Source organism: Portunus trituberculatus, chromosome 27, assembly GCF_017591435.1.
Source record: "Portunus trituberculatus isolate SZX2019 chromosome 27, ASM1759143v1, whole genome shotgun sequence".
Taxonomy (NCBI): domain Eukaryota; kingdom Metazoa; phylum Arthropoda; class Malacostraca; order Decapoda; family Portunidae; genus Portunus; species Portunus trituberculatus.
Genome location: NC_059281.1, coordinates 225,123 through 248,386, shown reverse-complemented (window position 1 = coordinate 248,386; position 23,264 = coordinate 225,123). Strand labels below are relative to the sequence as shown.

The following is a 23,264-nucleotide window of genomic DNA, read 5'->3' as shown; positions in this document are numbered from 1 at the left end:
AAGAAATTCATCATGTACTTCCCCACAGTAAATGTACCTAACAAAGCACAAAAGATTTGCCTCGTTCCCTATATCTGTGGACTCGTCCAGCTGTAGTGAAAAATACAGACTCTGCTGTAATTGTGACACCAGCTGAACTTTCACATTTTCAGCCATTGACGTTATCCTTTTCTTGACGATGTCGTTGGACAAAGGTATCTTGTTTATTTCTTTACTAGCCTTTTCTCCAAGCATGATCTCTGTCATTATCTTGGCTGCTGGTTTGACCAAAGTCTCGCCTATGGAATGCGCCTTTCCTGTTTTTGCAATTAATAACGACACTTTGTATGAGGATTCAGTGGCCTTTGCATTTTCTCCAGGTATAAAAAAAGATGAAGCTTCCTTTTTTCTGTGAATATCAAGTTCATTACATTTTCTTTGAAAAATTCTATGGGTTTTCCCACATATTCCTTATGTCTGGACTCGAAATGTCTTCTGAGCTTTGAGGGTTTCATAGCCTCATTAGCTAATGTTTCATAGCACAAAACACACTGTGGGATAGGATCCTCACTGTTGCCTTGCCAAAAAAATCCAAGTTTCAAGTAATCACTGCAGTATTTACGCTTCTTTTTGGCTGTTTCTTTGTGTGTTTGCTTGTGCCCTACAGTGGTAACCGAGGCATCTGTACTGCTTTGGTTTGTGTCAGCGGTGTTCCCTTCGTCCATGGCATCTGCGCCTGCCTCCAATAGCTTGAGCTGAGTTGCACTGTTAGCATCGTTTCTTTCTTCTTTAAGGCCAGTGCTGTCTTGGTTGTTGTTCTGGAATTCAGTTTTCTTCTTTGTAAGTGAGCCTGTCTTGAGCCACAGATCCATTATCCTGATGCTAAAAAGTAAGCTAGGCTGTCTTCTGATGTTTATCCTGCAAGTAACGTAAAAATAATTTTTTAGTTAAATACACGAGGTCTAGTATTCGAAATTCTAATCTCAAAAAGGTAGGTAATAACGTTTAACAAATGGCATATAAAAAATCAGTATGTTGTCATAAGCATCCAGATGATTTTCTTACCTACAAAGAGGAGCACAAGCAACTGCCGTGTGTTCCTCACAGCAGCCTAACGTCAACTGATATGTGGCGGGCGGCCGCACCACCGGGCATCAGTCAGTACAATGGTGCCAAATCATAAACACCACTGCCTTCTATAAAGTTTTTTTGTGTGTGTCTTTTTCGGAATTTCGTTGAGGATTTCACCCCAAGGGAGGAAGGCGGCATTACTTAAATTACTTCCATCCCAATGTGACTTAGCCACTGTAAAAAGCCATCAGGATTTGGTGCTACAAAAATAGGAATTTATGACGTTTTGGCCGAAAATTTGACTGAAATCGATATTAAAAATTATCCTGAGGACCCCTTGGAACATTCCACGGACCCCTGGGGGTCCGCGGACCACACTTTAAGAAACACTGACCTAGAAACACAATTTAATATTTTAAACGAATTCGCTACACACTTTGGATGGACACCAGTAACATACAGGGAGTACTTAAGAATAAAAGCAGTATTAAAGGAAAAATGCAAAGAAGCATATAATAAAAATTGGGAAGACAAAATAAATAATATTTCAATAAATTGTAAAAACAGTAAACAGTTCTGGAACAAAATTAAAATACTAAAAGGGAAAAAGTCAACTTACACAAATTACATGAAAGACACCGAGGGAAGAAAGTATTACTCAGATAAAGAGAAGTGCAACTTAATGGAGAACACATGGAAAGATGTTTTTAGGATCTCTGAGGAAGAAGATAACAGCTTTGACAAGCAACACGCTGATCTAGTCAACGAATACATAAATAAAACCATAACAGAGTTGAGACATTTCCACCGTAGACTTAAACAGACTCAACACTGAAGATTATCATACAAGAGAAATTACTTTAGAAGAACTAAAACATACATACGAAGATCTAAAAGAAAGCTCCCGGCTTCACTAAAATAAATATTCAAATATTACAAAACTGCACAAATAAAACCCTGGAACAACTTAAAAATATTTTTAATGCTTGCTTATCTACGGATACTTTCCAGAAATCTTTAAAGAAGCAATCATAAAATTTATACCTAAAAAAGATAAAAGTCCATTAAACCCTATAAATTACCGTCCAATATCATTACTTGAAGTGCCAGGAAAAATTTTTGAAAGACTTATACAAGCAAGACTCAACACCTTTTTAACAGAGAAGAATATCATAAAAGAACGTCAACACGGTTTCAGAACATACAAAAGCACTCACACTGCTATTACAACAACATGTGAAACCATTGCCAATGCTTTAGCCGACAAAAAACAAGTTTATTTGGTCTTGCGAGATGTGGCTAAAGCATTTGATAAAGTCTGGCACAACGGGCTTAAATATAAAATAATAAAACTAGAACTTCCAAGCATTTTAGAAAAAATTTTATGCAACTTTTTAGAAAATAGAAAAGCTAAAATGAACATAGGGAACGACCACAGTAACATCATAACATTATTAAGTGGAGTGCCCCAGGGTAGTGTTTTATCACCAACCCTTTATACGCTATTCACAAATGACCTCCCTCCACCTGAACATGGTTGTATAGACATTATGTATGCTGACGATGTCACACAAGTCATAACAATACCCAGCAAATCTAAACTCATGATGAAATATAAAGTAGAAAGGGAAATCGAAAGAATAAACAACTTTGAAAGAAAATGGAAAATAAAAACCAGTGAAGAAAAATTCAAAATATTACCAATAGCCCAATACAAAATGCAAAAGATCATGGTTAATGGTAAAGAAATCGACACTTGTAAGAATGGGAAGCTACTTGGACTAAACATAGCATCAACGGATACAATGGGCAACATCAGCAAAACTATAAATAAGGGAAAAGGGATACTTTCACAACTAAGACGATTTAGCAACCTAACACCAAAAATGAAAACGACTCTTGTTAAAACATTACTAATACCGGTCATGGAATACCCATCCATACCAATATGCATGGCCTAAAAACCCAAAAAAGAAATATGCAAACCATACTAAATAAAGCTGTAAGATTTATACACTGTAACGAAGTTGAGCAACTGAACACGGAACAATTACATCTTAAATACAATATCACTCCATTAAACATATCAAATTATAATAAAGCACTGAAAACATGGGAAACCATAAGAACTAGCGAACTTGAAAAATACGAAGAACTTACGCTTAATAGGGACAAAAGCCATATGTGGTTCCCTAAATGTAGCAATATAGTAAATATGGCAACACCGCAAGCAATTATAACCAAATTTCACCTGTAAATGAAAATGTTCATAAAAAAAATAATAAAATAAAATAAAAAAAAAATAAAAAAAAAATAATAAAATAAAATAAAAAAAAAATTAAAAAAAGACAGTCTCCTTGGCAGGGCAGAATATGACAAGATTTAAAATTTAATTCTAGTAAAATTTACAGCGTTGAGCGTGCATCAAATAAATAATAAAAAAAAAAAAAACTACCAATAAAAGTAAAGTAATGCTAAAATTAGCAAGGTGGTCAAGCCCACCATCTATCTCTCTCTTACTTTCCTTCACCCCTTCTCTTCCCACCCACTTACTCTTCAGCTAGCTACCTCCTCTCTTAACCCCCCTTTAAAAAAAAAAAAAAAAAAAAAAAAAAAAAAAAAAAAGCATCCTGCTAGGAAAGATTCTTAGCGCTTAAGTCTCGTAGGTTAAGTACTTTTCCTAACTAAGACGGCATCTTTGTGGAGTTTTATAAGTACGGCCCCCGGCGGGCCCGTACTTATAAACACTAAGATGACGTCCTAACGGTAAGAAGTCGTCCTAAATCACAAAAATGGCGGAATTCGAGTCTTAAATCCTTAAGACGGCATCCTAAGCCCTAAAGATGCGTCTTACTGCTAAAACACCTCGGGAGGTGTTTTAGCAGTAAGACGCGCTCCTAAGATTTCATCCTAAAAGTAAACATGGCCGCCCGAGGTGGACCGCACCGCCACCATCTGCGACAGAGACGGTCGTTTCGTGAGAGGAAGGACGTCCTGAATGAGCTAGATGACCGTGAGCTGGTGAAGAGGTTCACTGCGGTACCTCGCTATAGGAAAGATGCAGCAGTGCAGCACTGATGACTTGGGGCCCTCACAACAGACCATCAGCAGGATCATCAGTGATACAGTGATACAATGCCATCCAACTGGAAACTCAGTGGAGGAAGGAGGAGTTTCTGCAGATTGCTGGCTTCCCTGAAGTGATCGGTGGCATTGATGGAACGCACGTAATGATTGTGGCTCCTAGAGAGTATAAGGTAGAGTTTGTCAACAGGAAGAGATACTACAGCATCAACGTGCAGTTTGTGTTTGATGCTTGATACCACATTATTGATGTGGTTGCAAAGTGGCCGGGATCGGTTCAAGATGCAAGAATACTTGTTCAAAGTGGACTCTGCACGATATTTGACAACGGCATCGTCCCAGCTGGGTGTCACTTACAGGAGATAGTGACTATCCCAGCAAGAAGTGGCTACTGACTCCATACCTCAGACCACAGCCTGGAGCACAGTCTTCTTATAACAGGTAAGCTACTGAGTAGTAAAATTTAGATAAAAAGTTATCTAATTAATTATCCCACATCACACAAAACTAATTATTTACCTCCCATAGTTACACTTTTTCATATAAACTAATATAAAGTGCTAAATTAATGAATTAGGTATTTTGAAAATATTATTGCAGTTTCACACAATCTTGACCCTCCCCCCAACCTTACTGGATTTCTCCATAAGATGAAGTAACCTAACCTAACATTTTGTAACCTCCTCATTGGGTTGACATCATCCCCCATTAAGGAGTAACTTAACATTTTGAAACTTGACCAGAACAACTGATAAGGTAAAGTAATTTAACATTGTAACGTCCTACCTGAGGAGCTTTGCCCCCTCTGGATCCCCCAAAAAGTATACGTATCATTAATATCTGATAAGGTAAAATGGGGCTAGAAATGCTCCATAAAGTAAAATGTAGACCCTGCAGAGGGCTATAATTATGTAAAGTGTGTTGGTTGAATCACCAATACAACAAGTAAATTTCATGAAAAATTCCAAATATTTAAGAGTTTCTTCATTTTTATTCTAAGTTTTCATGTGAATATATTAACCTAACCAATGTTATACTAGAGATTTTTGTTTTATGTTTCATAATGTTTAAGCTATCATGTTACAAATCATTATCATACAATTAATCTTAACTTAACCTTATACATGACATAACCTAAATGTTTGCAGAAATTAAATTAATGCATCATATCACTTTCAAGTACTGCATTGTAAGATTGAAATCTATATTAATTTCAGGGTCCACAAGAAAACCCGCAGCGTTGTTGAGAGGCATCGGGCAGCTGAAGCCACATTTTCACATGCTACACAGTGAGATCCGAGTTGGTCCTCCATCCAAGGTCTGCCAAATTGTAGAGGTTTGTGCATTGCTGCACAACATCTGCAAAGCAAGAAACATCATTCTTCCTGAGGAAGAAGAACATCTTGCTGCAGCCGAGGATGGAGGCAACGAGGAGCGACTCTAGCACAGAAAGTTCAAAGTCGCCATGAAGTAATCCTTTACAGGGATGAATTTGTTGTGCTTCACTTCAAGTAAGTAACACAACCCATAATGCTGATTATAGTAGCATTCTTCAGTTTTTCCCTCTGTCACTTTGTTATTTATATTTATATGTCTTGTTTTGTTGTGTGTGCACTGTTATGTTGGTGATTTCATCTTCCTTGCCTCACTCTCTGCCAGTCACCCACTATTGAAAAGATAGAGTTCTTCACAGATACCACAGTATCACTGTTCAGCCTTACAATATTTAAATGGGTTATGATGAATGTGTATCTCAGCAACATCTAAAAAAATAATTAACACACTTTCACAACTAACTTAAATGATTCTTTCTTAATTATTTTTTCACTGATTTTTATGAGTGTGGCATTGACTACATTATCAATTGTTCTGTAGTTTTATATATATATATATATATATATATATATATATATATATATATATATATATATATATATATATATATATATATATATATATATATATGTGATACAACATCAAGCAGTAAATCAATGTCTTTCTTTTACAGCATTGATGAGTGATGAGACACCAGTGTCATGACTGCTGAGATTGGTGTTATTCTCATGTAAGTAGTTTTTTTTTTTTTTTTTTTTCTCTCCCATACCTGAAGTAAGTAGATTGTAGGTTGAGCATATAGAAACTGCAGTTAATTTTGTGTTAACACTAATATTTGGTTGAGTGGTTACAAACAAAAACAAATAGTACATTATTTATATCTTTATTACTATTTTTTATTTGTTTGTTTCTGGTACTCTAGTTTTTGTGTGTAGTACATGTACTTAGCCTGTTCTGCTTCTTGCTTCCTTTCCTGAGCCATTATAGATTCTTCAAGGAGTGCAAGCTCAAGCTTCCTTTTCTTCTGCAGGTGGATGATCTCCTCCTCATCCACAAACACCAGTGATGTACCAGGCAAGTCTGGCCCCTGTTGGTGCTGCAAGTGGTGTGGCAGGTGCCTCCTCCTCAACACCCACTGCCTCGGTCACCACTTCTCTCTGTTGGGCTGCCTCTGCCACTTCCCCAGCATCATCTGCTGCCTGCACACTGCTGGCATCATTAGTTCTAACTTCAGAAACTAAGCTGATAATGTTTTTGGTTTTATTGCTAAGGACAAAAGTAACAGAAACCAGTAAATCTAGCTAAGGGTACAATGTGTTTGACTTAAATCCTATTATGTTTGAAGGAAGCCCATGTCTAAGAAACTGTAAATACCTAAGACTCGTTATCATTAACACATTCACCCACTACAACACCATATTTATGAGGGGGGAGAAGGGATAGGAATTAAGTTAACTTTATTAGTTTTTTTTTTTCTTTTCTTATTACTGTTTTAGCTGTTTGGTTAAAGAATAAAAAAAAAAAGAAATTTTCTCAACACTAGATAACAAATTTACTATTGTGTTTAACTCTAAGTTGTAAACTAAGTGGGAACAAGTATTTTAGATTGCAGACATTTGAGACAACATTATGGCCTAATATTGCTATATCTACAAGTGGCTTATCCTTTGTTAAGGAAGGTGCATTCAATGATGCTTGCCTTATTGGTACACCCATGAATAGAGACATTCTTAGGGTCCAAAATCTCAAAGATTAACTCATTGTGCTGGGAGAGAGGAGGGTTGGCAGGAGGTCCACCATCTGGAAAGAATAATATAATCTTATTGCTAATGAATTGCAAATACAAATAAATAATTTATAAAGAACGTGTTTTCACATAACATACGTAACTCAGATGTGTGGTTGGAGTAATATTATTTGTCAGAGGTAGACACTGCATCATAATTAGTGTGTGCAATAAATGCATCCACTTCACAAAAAAAAAAAAAAAAAAAAATGCAGGAAATGGCTGGCACTTTAATATATTAATCACTAGTACAAAACTTTCAATGTTGTTGCTTCCAAACTTAAAACAGGAACAGTTTACTGAAATTTATTCCTTAAAGTGGTTAGGTTCCATGATCTAAATCTCAAGTGACCTTAACAGTAGACCTGCTGAAACTTAGTATTTACTCAAATACTAGTAAGCTTCCTTGCAAAAAATAAATAACCATAAACAAATACTTTTCTTTAAGTGAAATTGCCTTACCTATTCAGTGCTTAAAAGGAATAATAAGATAAATCATATCTTTTGTTAGGGTAAAACTGAAATTTCTATCAAGCTCAAAAATATTAAAATCTTGCTGCAACTCACACACAAATATAACAAAAATAGCTCCCAAATTAATAACTCTTACCTGTGGCAGTCATGGCTTCTCTCTGCTTGCGGGTGTTCCGTCTTGCCTCAGATTTTATAATATGCCAATGTTTCTGGCACTCCTCAGTGCGGAGAATGTCTGACACGGCAGACACCTCCGCACTATTGCTCCTCAAGCAGCATTTCTGGCTTCCTTAGAGCAGCCAGCTGTGGAGAAGTCGCTCCGGAGTATTTTTGCGAGAATTTTGTATAGGTGGGCCAGATGAATGCGTCCAGTTCGTCTTCCTGTTCCTCTTCTTGTCTTGAGTCTCTTGAGTAGCCATGGTGTGCAGTCGAAGTTGGCGCCAAATGATTGTTGTTTTGACAAGATGACAACAGTGGTGGTAAATTTATACCTTCAATTATCAAGGTTAAAATGAAGAGGTGATTGTTGAAAACTAACTAGATAAATGTTTTTTTTTTATTTAGAATATAATTTTTACGTATTTTTACCCGTTTCTTGCGAAATTCCTAAAAAAACATTACATAACGTCTGCTCATGTTAGCGGTTAGCGATGTAAGCGCCTAAAGACGGTTACTTAACAAAGCATCCTGCTAGGAAAGATTCTTAGCGCTTAAGTCTCGTAGGTTAAGTACTTTTCCTAACTAAGACGGCATCTTTGTGGAGTTTTATAAGTACGGCCCCTGGTGCTTGAGACCGTAAACTATCGTTCAGGGATTTTTTTTTTTTTCTCGAAATTAAAATCCCTTCTCCCACTAAGGCCATTTTTAAATGTCCCGTGCTGTTGCGTCATCACGTGAGTCACGAACGAAAAAATATGTACGTGTCAATGTTTATTTCAACACATACGATTTTATATGAATAATTTTCTCTTGATAACTTTCAATCTCTGGCATCTTACCATCACGTGAGAGAGCGAGAGGGTGAGCTCCACCCTCACTGGCAGTACCTCAGATGAGTGAAGAAAATAAGATAAAATGAGTAAAGAAATATATAATATGTCTCCGCCCTCCATAATTTCCTAGTGTTGCCAGCCAGGTTCTCTTTTTTATTTTTTTATGCAGGAAATATAACTGGCAAAGAAAGAGAAAAAAAAAAGTGGAAAAAAATTCCAGTGAGGTGCCAGTTCCTTTAACGTTCATAAGAGTTATTCACAAGTGAGGGACAAATGTCTTGAAACCTCCCTCTTAAAAAAAAAAAAAAAAGTAAATAAAAAAAAAAAATAGAAAAGAAGGAGGAGAGTTCCAGACTTTACCAGAGAAAGGTATCAATGATTTAGAATACAAGTTAACTCTTGTATTTGAGAGTTGGACAGAATAAGGACGAGAGAAAAAAGAAAGCCTTGTGCAGCGAGGGCGTAGAAGGAGGGGAGGCATACAGTTAGCAAGATCAATAGAGCAGTAAGAATGAAAGTAGCGATAAAAGATAGAAAAAGAAGAAACATTCCGACGGTGAGGAAAAAAACTGAAGACATTCAGAGGAGAGTTGATGAGACGAAAAGCTTTTTGATTCCACCTTACCTACCAAACTGTATGAGTGAAACTTTCACCTTGTCACTTCATCCCTTTCCCGTTCCTTTCGAGTTCCTTAGTGGTCTCGGAAGTGTGTGGCGGCCCTTCATTTACAGCATGAAGAAGAAACCCTGTCTCTCCACTCTGCCAACGTTTTCATTATTCAGAGGCCCAGTGCAAGAGTGTTATTCATGATGAGAAACGCTTAGTGTGGGCCTCCTTTTGTGCTTCCCTGTCCATTTCCATCACAGTCTCCTGTGTCTGGTCTTTATTCAGGAAGATGGTCCATCTGCAACCTCCTCTCACCTTCCCGTTAACTAGTAACACTGTCCTTCTCACCACTGATGCCCAAAAAGCCGAATGTCTTACTTCCCCACATTCACACAACACTCGGCTCTAGACCCTGTACCCACACCTGTGTTACCTTCTTCCTTACACACCAGCCATGATATCAGCACTGCTATAAGCCCCCTCAACCTTACACTCACTGTCTGTCAGGAAGGCAACGGGACCGGATGACGTGCCAAACGAGTCTCTTCGATGCATCCCAGATGCAGTGCTGCAGCTCCTGTTGGATGTCTTCAACAACAGCTAGTTGTCGGGGACGTTCTCTTCAGCATGACGTCTTGCCATCACTGTTTCTATTCCTAAACCTGGCAAGCACCCGATGGTGGCATCCTCTTTTAGAACTATTAGCCTCCTCTCTAACATTAGTAAGGTTTTTGAGCATGTCATTCAAAATAGACTAACTTCGTGGTTGGGACGTAACCATCTTCTACCACTCAACATATTCGATTTTCGCCCTCACCGGGGCACCCTTGATGCCTTGCTCTTGCTGGAGCATCACATTCAGGAAGGATTTATTCACAAAAATTCACTTTAGTAGCTTTTCTAGACCTTAAAGGTGCTGTTAACTCCGTCTCACACAACTCAATTCTTGGAAAACTTGCCTGACTAGGACTCATTGGTCCACCTTTAAATTAGGTTCACTCCTCCCTGACAAATAGATCCTTCTCCCTGGCAATGGGACCAATCGCGATCTGCTATGTAGGTGCCTTCAACCGCCAGATGGGTTAATTATTTCACAGCAAGTTGGTCAACTGGAACGTACTTTTCTGCACGTTTTGTAAATATTAAATGGTTTAATAAAATAGTTATAATCTTTCTAAGAATGTACTCGTGTCATATAAGCTAAAAAGTGGAAATGTTTATATATATGTAGAGCGCTCTTCTTTACCATCTCCATTTCTGGGACAAAAAATAGAAAAGATCATTAATAGGTAAAGCGTAGTTTTAATGCCTTTTTCTTTCCATAAAAATTAATATGAATTATATTCATACAGAAAATCACAACAGTTAATAGTCTTGAGAAATTAACAGTATAGAGGATATTGTCTGACATGCACCGAGATTGTTCTATCGAAACGTAAACAAATCTAGCGTTTTAAGAGCCATCGCCACACTCGCTACACAACGACTTCGCTATGGATAACACTATGGATATTAGTGAGGATGAACTTAGAAAATGGAGAGCGCCAACTCTGAGAAACTTTCTGAGATCAAAAGGCATACCAAGTTCGCTTGTTGTGATTCAGTTAAGAAAATTCGGTTTCGGTAATGTTGGCCAGGTTATTTCGGCACAGACTCTGAAAATAGTTTTTTTTATAAATGCTACTCAGTGATATTTGCTCTACGCTTTTTTGAGTGAAGCATTATCCTATGCAGAAACTCTGACAATTTTGTGATAAAGTATATATGTACTACTAGACTTACAAAAAATATTTTGATGGGACACTGGTACATCCATACTTTGCATCATTAGGAACATATATTTGCATATTTTTATGTCATTTTCAATCAGACACATAGATAAATAGCCAAACGTTTATATTATGAGGTATGTAGGCATGAATATCTGTATATATATATTTTTTTAATAGGGCTTCCACAAGAGCGACAGTTCGGCGCGATAGGCAGGACCAACTTGTGAATTAAACCAGCTGGCGAACAATGAAAACTACACAGATAGCGATTGGTGCCATTGGTAACACCTACTCTAGGTTTTATCATCAGGGGTGTTCCTCAAGGTTATCCACTCAGCTTTCTACTCTTCAATGTCTTACTTTCCGACTTTCCCTTCTCTCCCTCCACTTATCTATGATGATGACATTTCTTTCCTTTGTTCTGCTTCCACTATCCAAGAGACTCAATTTTCACTTCAGCGTGTGCTTAATCTTGTCCACTCTTGGACTGTCCATTGGGGCCTGACGGTGAGTGCCAAGAAATCTAGCCTTTTATCAGAAGGCGAATAACCAACATTCCAACAGTCAGCATTGATGGTTCCTCTATCCCTTTCAAACTAAAAACACAAATTCCTTGGCTTACTGTTGGATAGCCCCTGCCTAACCTGGGGCTGCCACATACATTATCTGGTGACCTCATGCCTTAAATGGCTAAACTTAATGAAATCCCCGGTTGGTGTCAAGTGGGGTGCAGACAGGCATATACTCCTCCACTTTTATTGTACATATATCCGGAGACACTTGGACTACGGATGTGAGATTTATGGAGCGACCTCACAATCGCTTCTCCATAAATTAGACGTCATTCAAAATTCAGCCATCCATATCACATTGGCATCATTTAAGTCCTCCCCAGTTAGTGCTCTTCAGACAGAGGCCTCCCTTTCCTCCCTATCACAGCGACGCTCCACCTTCCTCGTCCGGACTTACATCAAACTTGCTTCCTCTTCCAGATGCCATGCCTTCCACTCCCTCTCCCTTCGCCATGGCAGGAAGTCACTTCATGGCCCCTTGCTATATGAAACCCGCACACCCTTTGTAGACAGAGCCCTCTCCTTCTTTGCAACTCCCCGGGTGACTCCTCCTCCAGTTCCTCATCCTTGAAAAAAACTACTCCTCTGGGCTCTTGGTATCCTTTCTCTTTCTCAGTCTCTCTGTCCCTTCACACATCCACACAATGGTTCAAAGCCGGCTGTCCAATTCTGGGCAAGACCCTATTCACCTCAATCCTACACTCACAGTACCACAACCACTTCCACATCTATACCGACGGATCCCGCCTCCCTGACCCCCCACACCTGTCGGTGCAGCCATTTACATCCCCTCCAGGTCCCTTGCCACTGCCTTCATCACCACAGCAAAATTGTTTGCCATCAAAGAGTGCCTTCATTTTGTTACCACTCTTGCTATTCCTTGCTCTGGAGCTCTCTTTTCATATTCACTCTGCCCTCCAAATAATAAGATCCCACAGCCCAAACTCTAACCAAAACCATACGACATTCTCCACCTGACTTCCCTGGAACACAACATTCACCTTCAGTGGGTGCCCTCCCATGTCGGTGTCATGGGAAACATGGTGGCCAACAGGGCTGCACCAGAGGCACACACCCGTCCCTCCCTTATTGACTTAGCTACTGACCAGACTGACTAACTGACCTCAAGATAGCCTGCAGGCAACATTGGGATGGATGGATGGATTTTAAAATAAGGCGCCGCAATGGCTAAGGTCATTTAGCGCCGCTTCAATAATTTAAAATAACAGAGTAGTTAAAAAAAAATTTTTTTAATTTATAAAAACAGTTAAAAACAATACAGTATCTAAAAGAAAAAAAAACTAAACTAAATAAAAATTTAAAAAGCATGTAATAAAATAAAAATAAAATTCAAAGCTTTGGGAGAAGGCCAGCTTCTCCCAAAAACCTAAAAACATCATGGCCCTGGGCCAGACACTTTGGTCCAAGGACCTTTGAGATATAATAGACACCGCTATCCCTACCGCGACAGCGGTAGAGGTAGCGGTGTCGTAACTCGTTCAAAATAGGGCACTCTACCAACAGGTGCTGCATGGTGAGCGGCACCAAGCAGTCATCACAGTAAGGTTGAGGGTCCCTGGTCAGGAGGTACCCTTGTGTAAGGTACGTGTGACCTATACGAAGTCGCGCCAATAAAGTCTGTGCACGGAGATCTCGGACATGGGTGTATGTCCACTGGGGGATAGAGGAAGTAGTGAGCTCTCCCATTTTCGAAGTTGCTACCCCCGTTAGCCATCTCCTCTGCCAAATTGCTGCAACTGCCTCACGAATTACAGGAAATACATCTTGAAACGGAATAGGGGCAGAAGATGGAGCGCGACTTCCTGCCTCTTTAGTGACCAGGGACTGAACAGAACCCAACACGATATCCTCTTCTGGTAAGTAGGTAGAGCCACTCCAGGGTTGATACAACCAATGGGTGAAGGGAAATAAAAGAGGAGAGAGCAGTAAGAGCACAGCGAGAGTCACTAAAACTTGTAAAACACGAAACAGGGAGAGTAAAAATGATCTGTAAAGCTAGGATTATGGCAGACAGCTCCGCAGTAAAGACGGAGGCTACCGAAGGAAGGCTGCCAGACCGATAAAAAGAGGGGAAAACCACACTAAACCCAACGCCTGCGTCGGATTTCGAACCATCAGTAAAAACGGGGATGTCCTCAGTATGGATAAAAAAAAAAGTGTTCTAAAATCGGTGTGTGGGACAGAGTTGGCAGAAAATTTTTCTTGCCATCCATGGCAGGAGGGCATAATGAAACAACCGGAAGCTGCCAATAACCAACTCGTGGGAGCCGGAAAGAGGAGACAGGAGTGGGGTCGATGGACAACTCCATCATGAGGTTTGCCAATAAAGGCTAAAAGGTTTAGGTAGACTTGGTCGAGTGACATACGGCTGCGAACGCGAGTCCCGCAATATTGACAGACAAGGGACAGAATCGGGAAGACGGTGGGTGCGAAACCAACACCGGAGCATCGAAGACTGGCGCCGGAGGTCGAGCAGCCAGAAACCAGCATCCACTAGAAGGCTAGGTATTGGTGATGTCCGAAATGCACCCGTAGCCAAGCGGACCCCAGTATGATGCACGGAGTCAAGCATGCGTAGTCGTGCATCCGTTGCGGATGAATAGATCTCACAGCCGTACTCCAGCTTTGGAAGTATAAGTGTACGGTGAAGAAGCAGCAAAGTGTCCCTGTCCGCACCCCAAGAGGTGTGACTTAAAACACGAAGAAAGGATAGTGCCATCCTGCAAGACGCTTTAAGAGAACGGAAATGTGGAACCCAAGTAAGACGGCTGTCAAACAATAGGCCAAGATATCGAGTGGCCTCCACACATGAGATGCGTCTATTGACTAAATATAAATCGGGATCTGGATGGACGCCACGATTTCGACAAAAATGCATAGATACGGTCTTTGAGGTGGAGAATCGAAAACCGTTTATGTTGGCCCAACTGGACATCCAATTTATTGCCAGTTGGAACTTTCGCTCAATCAGTGACATCCTAGCATCAGCAAAAGAGATGCACAGGTCGTCCACATATAAAGAGCTGTGAACGCCATCCTATAGAGTATCAATAACACCATTTATTGCAACTGCGAATAGCGTAACACTAAGAATACTTCCCTGTGGGACACCGTCATTTAAATCAGCAGCATCGGAGAGAATACTCCCCACTCGAACCCGTAAAAGACGTCTGGATAAAAACTGTTGGATAAAAATAAGAAGGTGGCCACGGAGACCAAAATTAAACAAGGAACGTAAAATCCCATGACACCAATCTGTGTCGTAGGCCTTCTCCAGGTCAAAAAATACAGTAACCTGGTGGTGGTGATTAGCGAAGGCCTCACAAATAGAAGACTCTAGGGATAAAAGAACATCCGTAGTAGACCTCATCTTTCGGAAGCCGTACTGTACCGATGACAAGTACTTTCCCCTCTCCAAGCACCACATCAGTCTTACATTTACCATCTTTTCTAACACTTTACAAATACAAGACGTCAAAGATATAGGACGGTATTTCGTAGCCTGGAGATGATCTTTCCCAGGCTTCAGAAATGGGAGAACCACTGCCACAGCCCAAGAAGATGGAAAGTCACCGGTATGCCAAATCATATTATATACATTTAATAAAAAATTAAAAGCCCGGTCAGACATGTGACGCAAAAAGGCATAATGAATGTCGTCTGGACCAGGAGAAGAGTCATGACACTGGGACAAAGCAGTCCGCAACTCGGAGGCAGAGAAGGGGACATTATAGGACTCCCCTCCAGAGGAAGAAAAATTTATGCCAAGAGATTCCATTCTCTGGCGGTAACGTGCGGCCGGGGTTGCAGGATGCCTCCGGGAAACACTAGCAAAGTGCTCCGCGAAGAGGTCGGCGACAGTCCTAGGATCTGCCACCATTCGCCCAGCAGACAACAAAACTGGTGGGGGAGGAGCAGAATACTTCCCAGCAATTCGGCGGACTTTGTTAAAGACATCTGTAAGAGGGTGTGAGCATTAATGGAAGACACATAAGCTTTCCAAGAGGCTCTTTGTGCCTCTTTCAAAACGCGGCGGGCCCGAGCTCGGCAGCGCCGAAAAGCTTCCAGGCACTGCGGGTCCCCACGATGTCGCCGGAGACGAGAGAAAGCCGCCCGTTTCTCTTGCACAGCTTTAGTGCATGCTGCGTTCCATCAAGGAACGGAACGCTTAGTAAAGCGACCTGACGTCCTAGGTATTGTCTGAAGCGCTACTGAAAATTAAAAAAATCGGTAAAATAATCAACAGCTCCAGCACAAGTATTAAAGTCAGCCAGCGGACGGAAAAAAAAAGAGCTAAGATCTGTGAATTGAGGCCAATCTGCCTTCTGTAAAACCCAGCGTGGGGAACTGTGGCTCAGAGTTCACCTATTCCAATAAAATCGGAAAGTGGTCACTTCCGTGTAAATCCGGTAGGACCCGCCAATTAAATCAAGGAAAAAACTAGATGTACAAATAGAAAGATCGATTGCTATAAAAGTCCCAGAAGGACTGTGGAAATGTGTGACATCTCTAGAATTTAAAATCTCCAATCCCTCATCCTCAAATAAAGAACCGATTAAAACCCCACGAGAATTACTAGCACCTTCATCCCACAATGGGTGACGGCCGTTAAAATCTCCCAATAAAAGAAAAGGCGGAGTCAGCTGACGCACCAGGCCGTCAAGCTCACCCCTGGAGACAGGAAGCCGGGGAGGGAGATATAAACTGCAAATATTGTAGGATCGTCCCATAAAATCTTTAACAGCAACCACCTGAAGGGAAGAGTTGAGTTGCAAAGGGATAACAGGTATGTCTTGACGGACTAAGATAGCCGTGCCACCGTGGTGGTCCTGGTCAGGGAAAGGAGTGCTAAAAAAGGCACGATAGCCAGGAGGACTAGAATAAGTACTATCACCTAGCATAGTCTCTTGTAAAGCTACAGAGGCTGGAGAGAACTACGACAATAAAGCTCGGAGTTCCCCCCACGAGGCGCTTAGGCCTCTACAGTTCCACTGTAGAAGCTTGAAGATGACTATTTAGGTGCAGTGGACGGGCGAGCCTTTTGAATGGGCTGCCCGTGACTCACCTGACTAGCAATAATCAACCGACGAGAACACACCGGGAGTTGAGATGTACCGAGTCGTTGGACCGCAGCCTTTCGGCCTACTGGTGAGTGATGCGAACCATCATCACTCCTACCGGTCATCGGAAGACGAGGGTCAGGCTGGACTGCACTTTTTGATACAGCGAGTCCATGAGGGACGGCTGTGACAATATTATCGGACGTCTCCATGCTAAGACCGTCCTCATCACAAGAAGCCCGATCTGAGACGGAGGGCGTCACAGAAGGCTGGACTGAAATAACTGGCGCTACCATTGCAGAACGGTCCCTGGAGGACTCACGATCATGTACACCGAGAGAAACCTTAGATTGTTTAGGCTGAGCTAAATCTATCGACTCCGCAGAGCCGCGGTGCCTTTGGTCAGGCCCTTCAAAGGCATAGGTGATACAGCGGTTAAATGGACATCCACTACATGGGTTAGTTTGGTCAAGTCCGTATTATTCTCGTCGCTTTTTGCAGGTGTCTCAACTGAGTCGTCGGACAAAAGGGCAAACCTATAAGTGTTACGTTCACCGGTTAAACGGGTAAGATTGGCATCGGAGAGCCGGTGAACAATAACAATAAAAAAAAAACACTGCAGGTTCAACTGGTGAGGAAATACAAAGGGGGCACTTTAAAAAGCTATTTTAATAACCTATAATGAAACTGACACACATAGATATAACATGAGACATGAAACACATATAAAACATGAAACACAGGAAAATGACATATATACATATAGCACAGAAATAAATACAACAATAAATCCCAACTTAATACCTAAGAATAATCGTAATCCTATATGGAGGCAATGTGGAAAACACGGGACGAGGGGAAGTGATACTTATGCGGTGTCGCAGTGGTGAAGTGCTCGGTGATGGTTGATCCCCACGGTAGACCCAAGAGGCGTTGTGTTCACTGGTTGAGGCCTGGACCTCGACTTGACTTCCAGAAAGCCAAGAGCTGGCTTAACACTTCCGATTGAGTCGAATGGGGCCGCGTGAATCCAACTTCGGGACAGTAGCGGGGCTTCACGAGACGGTGACGTGGAGGGTTCATGAGACGGTGGCGTGGAAGGTTCACGAGACGGTGACGTGGAAAGGGAGGCGGAGAGGTGGCGAACGAGGTAACAAGCGGAGGAGGGGATGGTAGTGGAGTATGTTACGGGCGGGCCGTAACATTTCCTCCCCCCTAAGACCTCCGTAATGGGCTCATGAAGGAGGTGAGACGGGAGATCTTGATAAGGCGTCGGCGATGATGTTGTCCACCCCCTTGATATGGTGGACTTCCAAGTTGAAGGGTTGAGTTAACAAGGCCCACCTAAGAATGCGTTGGTTTCGGTTCTTCATGGCGTGAAGGAAGGCCAGAGGATTGTGATCGGTGAAGACCTTCGTAGTTTGAGGACCAGGATGAAGGTAGCACTCAAAACGTTGGAGCGCCAGGACGAGTGCCAGAGCCTCTTTCTCGATGGTGGAGTAGTTGAGTTGATGTTTCTTCAGCTTGGCGGAGTGACAGGCGATGGGATGGAGGATGCCGCTTGTGGGGTCCGTTTGTAGTAGGACAGCACCCACTCCAACTCCACTCGCGTCCACTTGTAGATGGAAGGGGCGGGAGTGATCTGGCGTCCAGACCACTGGTTCCGAGGAGAGGAACGCCTTGACGTTTTGGAAGGCTTGGTCACAGGTCGGGGTCCAGTGGAAGGGGACGGAAGTGCTGATAAGGTCCGTCAGGAGGGCGGCCAGGGTGGAGAAGTTCCTACAGAATCTTCTGTAGAAACCAGCCATCCCCAAGAACCTCATGAGAGTTTTCCTGGTGGTAGGGACAGGGAAGACAAGGATGGCCTCCACGTTAGCTCTCTTGGGGCGAACCTTGTAATTTATAGCCCTCTGGAAGGTGGCGGGAGCATTAGACAAGCCGAAGGGCATCACTGTGTATTGGTATAGTTCGAATGGGGTGATGAAGGCGGATATTATTCGGGCCTCGTCCGAGAGGGGAATCTGGTAATAACCTTTAAGTAAGTCTATAGTAGTGGTTACAAATTTGGCTACTCCTATACTATCTATAAGGTCCTCTATCAAGGGTAATGGGTAGGAGTCTGGCACCGTCACTTTATTTAATTTCCTGTAGTCGGTGCAAAATCGACTACTACCATCTGGCTTAGATGTTAACAGGCAGGGAGAAGCCCAGGGGGATATACTAGGTTCTGCAAGGTGATGACAGAGCAGATAGTCTACCTCTTTTTTCATCAAGTCTCTTTTAATGGGTGAAATGCGATAGGCTGGTTGTCTTATAGGCTTGATGTCATTAGATATTAATGTTATGTCATGTTGAATAGTAGTAAAAAGTCCTAGAAGGTCACCTGTGATTTCTGAAAAGTCTAGCAATAACTTTTTAAGATTAGACTGTTGTGAAGATGTTAAGGAAAGAAAAACCTCATCAAGGTTGGACATGATTTGGCTGTTTGAGGGGCGTTCTTTAGGTGACGAGAAGAAGAATTCGATGTCGGACTCTTCCTCAAGGGGCACAGGACCAGACTCCTTCCCTACCAGACATACAGGTACAGTGCGAAACAAGTCGTCCTCTGGTTCTCTAGGGCCGTACTTATAAACACTAAGATGACGTCCTAACGTTAAGAAGGCGTCCTAAATCACAAAAAATGGCGGAATTCGAGTCTTAAATCCTTAAGACGGCATCCTAAGCCCTAAATATGCGTCTTACTGCTAAAACACCTCCCGAGGTGTTTTAGCAGTAAGACGCGCTTCTAAGATTTCATCCTAAAAGTAAACATGGCCGCTCGAGGGGGACCGCACCGCCACCACCTGCGACAGAGACGGTCTTTTCGTGAGAGGAAGGACGTCCTGAATGAGCTAGATGACCGTGAGCTGGTGAAGAGGTGTTGGCAGGATCCTGCTGGTATCATTTTCGTGACAAATTTGGTGCGGGAAAGGCTGAAGAGACCAACTGCAAGGAATAAGGCCTCTCTCCCCGAGATGCAATTTATCTTCACTGTGGTACCTCGTTATAGGAAAGATGCAGCAGTGCAGCACTGATGACTTGGGACCCTCACAACAGACCATCAGCAAGATCATCAGTGATACAGTGATACAATGCCATCCTCTCTTAATTCATAAGATTTTTAGTCACCCAACTGGAAACTCAGTGGAGGAAGGAGGAGTTTCTGCAGATTGCTGGCTTCCCTGAAGTGATCGGTGGCATTGATGTAACGCACGTAATGATTGTGGCTCCTAGAGAGTATAAGGTAGAGTTTGTCAACAGGAAGAGATACTACAGCATCAACGTGCAGTTTGTGTTTGATGCTTGATACCACATTATTGATGTGGTTGCAAAGGGGCCGGGATCGGTTCAAGATGTAAGAATACTTGTTCAAAGTGGACTCTGCACGATATTTGACAACGGCATCGTCCCAGCTGGGTGTCACTTACAGGGAGATAGTGGCTATCCCAGCAAGAAATGGCTACTGACTCCATACCTCAGACCACAGCCTGGAGCACAGTCTTCTTATAACAGGTAAGCTACTGAGTAGAAAAATTTAGATAAAAAGTTATCTAATTAATTATCCCACATCACACAAAACTAATTATTTACCTCCCATAGTTACACTTTTTCATATAAACTAATATAAAGTGCTAAATTAATGAATTAGGTATTTTTGAAATATTATTGCAGTTTCACACAATCTTGACCCTCCCCCCAACCTTACTGGATTTCTCCATAAGATGAAGTAACCTAACCTAACATTTTGTAACCTCCTCATTGGGTTGACATCATCCCCCATTAAGGAGTAACTTAACATTTTGAAACTTGACCAGAACAACTGATAAGGTAAAGTAATTTAACATTCTGTAACCTCCTACCTGGGGAGCTTTGCGCCCTCTGGATCCCCCAAAAAGTATACGTATCATTAATATCTGATAAGGTAAAATGGGGCTAGAAATGCTCCATAAAGTAAAATGTAGACCCTGCAGAGGGCTATAATTATGTAAAGTGTGTTGGTTGAATCAACAATACAACAAGTAAATTTCATGAAAATTTCCAAATATTTAAGAGTTTCTTCTTTTTTATTCTTTTATTCTAAGTTTTCATGTGAATATATTAACCTAACCAATGTTATATTAGAGATTTTTTTTTATGTTTCATAATGTTTAAGCTATCATGTCACAAATCATTATCATACAATGAATCTTAACTTAACCTTATACATGACATAACCTAAATATTTGCAGGAATTAAATTAATGCATCATACCAATTTCAAGTACTGCATTGTAAGATTGAAATCTATATTAAGGCCCACAAGAAAACCCACAGCGTTGTTGAGAGGCATCGGGCAGCTGAAGCGACATTTTCACATGCTACATAGTGAGATCCGAGTTGGTCCTCCATCCAAGGTTTGCCAAATTGTAGAGGTTTGTTCATTGCTGCACAACATCTGCAAAGCAAGAAACATCATTCTTCCTGAGGAAGAAGAACATCTTGCTGCAGCCGAGGATGGAGGCAACGAGGAGCGACTCCTAGCAGAGAAAGTTCAAAGTCGCCATGAAGTAATCCTTTACAGGGATGAATTTGTTGTGCTTCACTTCAAGTAAGTAACACAACCCATAATGCTGATTATAGTAGCATTCTTCAGTTTTTTCCCTTCTGTCACTTTGTTATTTATATTTATATGTCTTGTTATATGTCTTGTTTTGTTGTGTGCACTGTTATGTTGGTGATTTCATCTTCCTTGCCTCACTCTCTGCCAGTCACATACTATTGAAAAGATAAGAGTTCTTCACAGATACCACAGTATCACTGTTCAGCCTTACAATATTTAAATGGGTTATGATGAATGTGTATCTCAGCAACATCTAAAAAAATAATTAACACACTTTCACAACTAACTTAAATGATTCTTTCTTAATTATTTTTTCACTGATTTTTATGAGTGTGGCATTGACTACATTATCAATTGTTCTGTAGTTTTATATATATATATATATATATATATATATATATATATATATATATATATATATATATATATATATATATATATATATATATATATATATATAATGTGATACAACATCAAGCAGTAAATCAATGTCTTTCTTTTACAGCATTGATGAGTGATGAGACACCAGTGTCATGACTGCTGAGATTGGTGTTATTCTCATGTAAGTAGTTTTTTTTTTTTTTTTTCCTTTTCTCTCCCATACCTGAAGTAAGTAGATTGTAGGTTGAGCATATAGAAACTGCAGTTAATTTTGTGTTAACACTAATATTTGGTTGAGTGGTTACAAACAAAAACAAATAGTACATTATTTATATCTTTATTACAATTTTTTATTTGTTTGTTTCTGGTACTCTAGTTTTTGTGTGTAGTACATGTACTTAGCCTGTTCTGCTTCTTGCTTCCTTTCCTGAGCCATTATAGATTCTTCAAGGAGTGCAAGCTCAAGCTTCCTTTTCTTCTGCAGGTGGATGATCTCCTCCTCATCCACAAACACCAGTGATGTACCAGGCAAGTCTGGCCCTTGTTGGTGCTGCAAGTGGTGTGGCAGGTGCCTCCTCCTCAACACCAACTGCCTCGGTCACCACTTCTCTCTGTTGGGCTGGCTCTGCCACTTCCCTAGCAACATCTGCTGCCTGCACACTGCTGGCATCATTAGTTCTAACTTCAGAAACTAAGCTGATAATGTTTTTGGTTTAATTGCTAAGGACAAAAGTAACAGAAACCAGTAAATCTAGCTAAGGGTACAATGTGTTTGACTTAAATCCTATTCTGTTTGAAGGAAGCCCATGTCTAAGAAACTGTAAATCCCTAAGACTCGTTATCATTAACACATTCACCCACTACAACACCATATTTATGAGGGGGGAGAAGGGATAGGAATTAAGTTTACTTTATTAGTTTTTTTTTTTCTATTCTTATTACTGTTTTAGCTGTTTGGTTAAAGAATTAAAAAAAAAAATGAAATTTACTCAACACTAGATAACAAATTTACCATTGTGTTTAACTAACTCTAAGTTGTAAACTAAATGGGAACGAGTATTTTGGATTGCAGACATTTGAGACAACATTATGGCCTAATATTGCTATATCTACAAGTGGCTTATCCTTTGTTAAGGAAGGTGCATTCAATGATGCTTGCCTTATTGGTACACCCATGAATAGAGACATTCTTAGGGTCCAAAATCTCACAGATTAACTCATTGTGCTGGGAGAGAGGAGGGTTGGCAGGAGGTCCACCACCTGGAAAGTATAATATAATCTTATTGCTAATGAATTGCAAATACAAATAAATAATTTATAAAGAACGTGTTTTCACATAACATACGTAACTCAGATGTGCGGTTGGAGTAATGTTATTTGTCAGAGGTAGACATTGCATCATAATTAGTGTGTGCAATAAATGCATCCACTTCACAAAAAAAAAAAAAAAAAATGCAGGAAATGGCTGGTACTTTAATATACTAATGACTAG

The 23,264-nt window shown here is 40.9% G+C and overlaps 3 long non-coding RNA genes across 3 annotated transcripts; 2 read left to right on the top strand and 1 right to left on the bottom strand.

The window, feature by feature from the left end:
• Positions 1-4,492: 4,492 nt before the first annotated feature.
• On the top strand, positions 4,493-6,779 carry LOC123509623. The gene is made up of 4 exons (XR_006676246.1): positions 4,493-4,575; positions 5,352-5,645; positions 6,143-6,199; positions 6,500-6,779. It is a non-coding gene; the product is annotated as an uncharacterized LOC123509623 (long non-coding RNA).
• LOC123509621 lies at positions 6,337-8,000 on the bottom strand. The gene is made up of 2 exons (XR_006676244.1): positions 7,866-8,000; positions 6,337-7,269 (listed from the first exon to the last, which is right to left on the bottom strand). It is a non-coding gene; the product is annotated as an uncharacterized LOC123509621 (long non-coding RNA).
• Positions 8,001-21,315: 13,315 nt separating this feature from the next.
• LOC123509624 lies at positions 21,316-22,394 on the top strand. The gene is made up of 3 exons (XR_006676247.1): positions 21,316-21,379; positions 21,897-21,953; positions 22,257-22,394. It is a non-coding gene; the product is annotated as an uncharacterized LOC123509624 (long non-coding RNA).
• Positions 22,395-23,264: the final 870 nt, after the last annotated feature.